Source organism: Eptatretus burgeri, chromosome 11 (genome assembly GCF_056783735.1).
Source record: "Eptatretus burgeri isolate ZD-2024b chromosome 11, Ebu_testis_v1, whole genome shotgun sequence".
Taxonomy (NCBI): domain Eukaryota; kingdom Metazoa; phylum Chordata; class Myxini; order Myxiniformes; family Myxinidae; genus Eptatretus; species Eptatretus burgeri.
This window is the reverse complement of record NC_140971.1, coordinates 48,061,179-48,066,960: the sequence shown is the minus strand read 5'-3', so window position 1 is coordinate 48,066,960 and position 5,782 is coordinate 48,061,179. Positions and strand designations below refer to the sequence as shown.

The following is a 5,782-nucleotide window of genomic DNA, read 5'->3' as shown; positions in this document are numbered from 1 at the left end:
AGTCAAGTTGCATGGGTAGTGTTGATGGACAGCAATCTTCAAGTCATGCCACAGATTTGATTGGATTTGGGTCGGGGCTCTGACTGGGCCACTCAAGGACATTTATCTTTTTGATCCTTCGCCACTCCAGTGGAGCCTTGGTTGGGTGCTTTGGGTCATTGTCATACTGAAAGGTGAACTTCCGTCCCAATTTCAGCTTTCATGCAGAGGGTAACAGGCTTTCCTCTATTTTCCTCCATCCATTTTCACTTCCATCCTGGCAAGTGCCCCAGTCCCTGCTGTTGATAATCATCCCCACATGATACTGCGACCACCATGCTTCGAAGTAGGGATGGTGTTCTTTGGGTGATGTGCTGTGTTGGGTTTTCACCAAATGTAACATTTTGCTTTTTGGCCAACAAGTTCCATCTTGGTTTCATCAGACCACAAAACCTTTTTCCACATTGCTTCAGAATCTCCAGAGTGTTTTTTTGCGTACCTCAAATGGGACTCAAGGTGGGCTTTTTTTGAGAAATGGCTTCCTTCTTGCAACCTACTGTACAGGATAGACTTGTGGAGTGCTTGCGATATCTTTGTCACATGCACACCATGACCAGTCTTTGCCATGAAGGCCTGTAGCTCTTTCAGTTGCCATTGGCCTCTTGGTGGCCTTTCTGATCAGTCTCTTCCTTACTTGGTCATCCATTTTGGAGGGATGGCCTGATCAAGGTAGGGTCTTGGTGGTACCATATGCTTTTCACGTCTTAATAATTGTCTTGACTGTGCTCCAAGGGATATTCAAGGCCTTTGAAATATATTTATACCCATCCCCTTATCTGTGCCTTTCCACAACCTCATCCCAGAGGTCTTTTGAAAGCTTCTTGGTGCTCATGGTTGAGTCTTTGCTGTGAAATGCAATACCAGCAAAGGAAACCTCCAGGAACAGCTGATTTTATTCTGAAATAATCAGAATCACTACTAGTCTGTCTGCCGAATGAGGTGACCTCAAAGTCTCTGATAAAGTTTTTTTCTCTGTGGATTATTGTAGTATAGGGTCTAAGTTAACATCCTTGGGGGGTGTGAAACTCTCATCCTTGGGCATTTTGAAAAATCCAAGTTGGTGGCCAAAATGGCTTCTGCTTTTAGAAATAAGACTATGGTACCCCAAATTATGCTAGAGAGACACGTAATACATCAAAATAGGGGTTTTAGAGGATGCTCAATTCAGAAATTTAGCCTAGAAAACTGCATATTTGTTTTTTTTTTTGAGTTATTGGCGATTTTAGGAAGAAAATACTTGTGCGGAGAGGCCCATGGTGTCCAACACAAAATGTCATGCGACTTCACTAACATGACAGCAACTACATATATTATAGTAGGCCTACATAAGCCCAGTTTCTTCTTTGTAATTTGTTGCAGAAAGAGAGATTTCCTGCTATTTACAGGCATAATATGTGGCCTCAAGAAGCCGAAGAACAAGGCTCTGGGTTGATTGCTTTGTGAAACCAATGCTGACTATCCTGAAGTATGTGAGAGCTGAGAGGGAGGCAGACTGGCCACTTCATGTGTTAACTGTCAAGGAAATGTTGGTTCTGTTCTTTGCAGCAGGGCACCACAACTACGCAAGTTATGGACTTTACTATGCTAGGAGCATTGAGGTGATGCCAGATACGTTAGAAGATCAGTTCATGAAGGGACAGCATACCATGCATCATAAGCCAGGCATCTTCAATGGAATCTGGTCAGACATGGCCATAGAGACAACCTACATGCGTTATGGTCATGGTCACAGCGGAATCATTGGCCTGACCATGAGACCAGAAGCCCTGAAGAAATGGGCCATGAGTATCCATGCTATCAACACCGTCATGTCGGATCTGAACACCATTGATGACAATGAAGTCCCTTCCCAAAGCTACCACAAGGAGGAATCCAAAGGAAGGATAAAGACAGATGCAACTGACAGAAATGCTCTGAAGGAGAAGCTCGACATGAGCATAGATCCCCTTGATCCAGAACAGCACCCTGAGGATGGCCTGGTCAACATAGTGACTGGGAAGGTGGTCAGTGATCCTAAGGTGAATGTTGACCAGGCCATTACCATCGCAACATGTGAAATGAACAGCTTTGAAGCTGGTTGGCCTGCATTATTTCATGGCCCTATTCAAAAGAAGGTCCAGACGATGGCCAAGGCAGACAAGCATTACAAGCCTGAGAAGAAGGTGGCTGATACAGAAACACTATATGCCAGGGCTATGGCATTACATGGCAGATCAAATGACCTTGATGTCAAGTCCTTGATGAACTATGAACTTGCCTCATACCCACCGTCGATGTTTTCCAGTTACGTTCAAATGCGGGAATGCACATCAAAGGCCAACTTAAAGAATGCCATCAAAGTGGAAGCCCACATTCAGACTCGCAACCTCACCACAGAAGCAAGATTCCTAGATGGATGTGTTGTGTTGCGGGTCGTGTCCTCGCCAGTGTCCGGCACAGTGCAAGATTTCCTTGACAACTTCCGCAGATATCTGGATGATCTAGTGACAGCATCGGATGTTTATCTCATCTTTGACAGGTAGTTATCAATAATTATACCAGTCACACTATAACACTAGATATGTTTATTTTTTTAATCTGTTGTTATAAGCAAAATATTACAATATATTTTAATGAATATTACTATTTTATTGCTTTAACTACTGTATGTGTAAGAAAAATATGTATATTTTGATAAATATACCCATTATTTGATTTTGGCTAAGAGGTCATTATTCCCTGATAACCGACCTCTGACTATTCTTGCAACATTGATGGAGTGTTTATGGAATAATGGGGATAACCAGAGCCCCATAGGTGTTTATTGTGAAATAATCTATTCAGTCTCGGTGGTTTAAAATATTAAATACCCTCGGCGAATAATTAAACCACCTCTGCTTCATAAATTATTTCACAAGAAACACCTCTGGTTATCCCTATATTACACTGATTATATAGATACACCATGGAGTAAGATGCACTGTATCTTTAAGATTAAGATTAAGAAATACTTTTTCGTAAAAAACGAAACTTGTTTTTCTCCATGGATACACATATACATCCTTGTGCGAGACAAAATGATTCTATCAGATGTTTGGCTGTCATGCACATTGTACACTTATGCCATTTTCACTACAGGTACATAGCTACGAGCAGGAAGGAGTGCCTTCGAAGGAACAGGGACTTAGGAGCAAGCAGGGTCTATCGCCTCAGCTCGACCACCAAGATACCACCACAGAAAGTTGTCTTGACTGTGTCCCAGAACAAGTTTGCCTGATTGATCTTCTGTGCGAGGACCTCATCAAGCACAAGGATGATTTCAAGCGACATCGCCTTGTCATCACTTGAAGCCGTCCTGTTCCAGTTGAGCTGTACAAAGGTCTGACAATACAGAGAAGAGATCCGGAGACCACCCAGGAAGAGGGTGACACCATTATTCCACATCAGCTGGCAGTTGTCAAACCACAGTCAGCCATAGTGGTGGCAGACGACACAGACATCTTTGCCTTGCTGTGCCACTTCCGTCATCTTGGGAAGATCACGTCACAGGTGTGGATGGTATCACCAATCAGGGGTCGGTCAGTGATTGACATCAATGCATCTGTAGCCAATAATGAAGAGATTATGGAAGATCTTCTTTCAATGCATGGTTTGTCAGGATGTGACACAGTGGCACCATACTTCGGAATTGGAAAGGGAGTTGCCCTCAGAGTTCTAAGGAGCCAAAAGCATTCCCTCAGTTTACTTGGTGACATCACAGTTGAGCTGAAAGATGTAGTCAAACAATGTACATGTATATGCTTCGTCCTTGCATGCTTTGGTGAGGAGGACATTGATTCAGCAAATGATGCTAGGTACAAACTGTGGATGAAGAAGGTGAGTAAGAACATCGCCAATGCTCCCAAGCTCCAGTCTCTACCCCCAACCGATGAAGCCCTCTGTCAGCATGTGGCCCGGGCTCACATCCAGGTTGCAGTCTGGAGGAACTCCTTGGAGCCAAACCCACCAGCACTTGACCCAGCAGCCCATAGGTGATACATGGAGGATGGATCTCTGAGTGCAGTCATGCTTCCTCCCAACACTGCACAGGCTCCTGATGCTCTGCTCAAGGTCATCCAATGCTCCTGCAAGAGGGAAAAAAACATGCAACACTCACAGATGCAGCTGCTGCAGTTCAGGCATGACTTGCACAGTGTTTTGTCATTGCGAAAGAGACGATGAATGCTGGAATCATCACACCAGGATAAATGATGCAATGGTGGAAAATGACTCTGATGATGAATATTGAGAAGCATATGTTTATTTGTTCGAGTTCGACTGTCTGATAGTTCAAATGATTGAATTGTTACCGTATTTCAAATGACTGCATATAGTAACCATATTTTATGAGCATATATTGCAACAGGTTGAAAGATTATAATCAGGACATGATTGAAATTATTGTTTTAACACAGATATTGTGATTATGTTACTTTAATAATTATTATGGTTTGCAAAGGTATGTGATTATAATGATTGTAATGATTGTAATAGTGTGACATGCTGGTTCAACTTTGTCATTATCGGCTTTCCTCTTATTTGTAAATTTGTGTATGTAACTTTCAAAAAATGGTGTTTGTAAATTTTGAAATCTTTTCTGAAAGTAGTTTTGAATAACAATTGCAGGAGTAATTACTTTTAAGTTTTGTTAACATGTTGTATCATAAAACCACATTTCATGTCGTAAACGAACTAAGATGCCGTTCTCTGACTTTACTAAACTGGTACTCAGGTCATTATTATGTACATTTATGGAAAAATTATTAAACATACCAGTTTCTAGTACAGAAATTTGGGTTTCTCACGTATTGAAACCCCTATTTTGATGTATCACATGCTTCTTCAGAATAATTTGAGGGCACTATAGTCTCATTTCTATAAGCAGAAGCCATTTTGGCCGCCATCTTGGATTTTTCAAAGTGCCCAAGGGTGAGAGTTTCACCCCCACCATAGGATGTTAACTTAGACCCCATACTACAATAATCCACAGAGAAAAAAACTTTATCAGAGACTTTGAGGTTAGGGTAACATTTCCAGTTTGGCAGACAGACGTTCCAATTTAATACAGGTGGAGGCGAACTAACTTGGTGTGTGACTTAAAAGATGACTAGTTACATTTGAGCTAACTCCCTCAATCACCAAAGGTGAAGGAGGTTCATTTTCACTACTCTCTGTCTGTCTCTGTCTGTCTTTGTGTGTGTGCAAGATATCTCAAAAAGTTGTGGATGATCCAGGTGAAATTTGGTGGGCAGGTTGGGCGTTTCACATGGACAAAGTGATTAGATTTTGGTGAACATCCGAATCCGGATCCGAGAATTTTTCAATTGATTCTTCACCATTGATAGATTGGGCCAAAAATGATACATGGCACGATATCTCAAAAAGTTGTGGACGGATTTGGACGAAACTTGGTGGACACATTGCGTGTGTGACAAAGAAGGAAAGATTCAATTTTGGTGAAGATCCACATCCAATAATTTTTTTAAAAGCGATTCTTCACCATCGAGATACAAGGCTAAACTGATATGACGATTTCTCAAAAAGTTGCGGATGGATTCAGATGAAGCTTGGTGGACAGATTTGGTGTGTGACAAGGATGAATTGGTTTGATTTTTGGTGAAGATATGAATCCGGATCTGGATACGAGAATTATTTAATTTTTAAAGTGATTCTTCACCATTGAAAGACAGGGCCAAAACGATATTTCACAAATGTATTGGGATTG

At 41.7% G+C, this 5,782-nt stretch overlaps 1 pseudogene; it reads left to right on the top strand.

The window, feature by feature from the left end:
- The first annotated feature begins 1,487 nt into the window (after positions 1-1,487).
- On the top strand, positions 1,488-4,053 carry LOC147017020 (uncharacterized; annotated as a pseudogene).
- Positions 4,054-5,782: the final 1,729 nt, after the last annotated feature.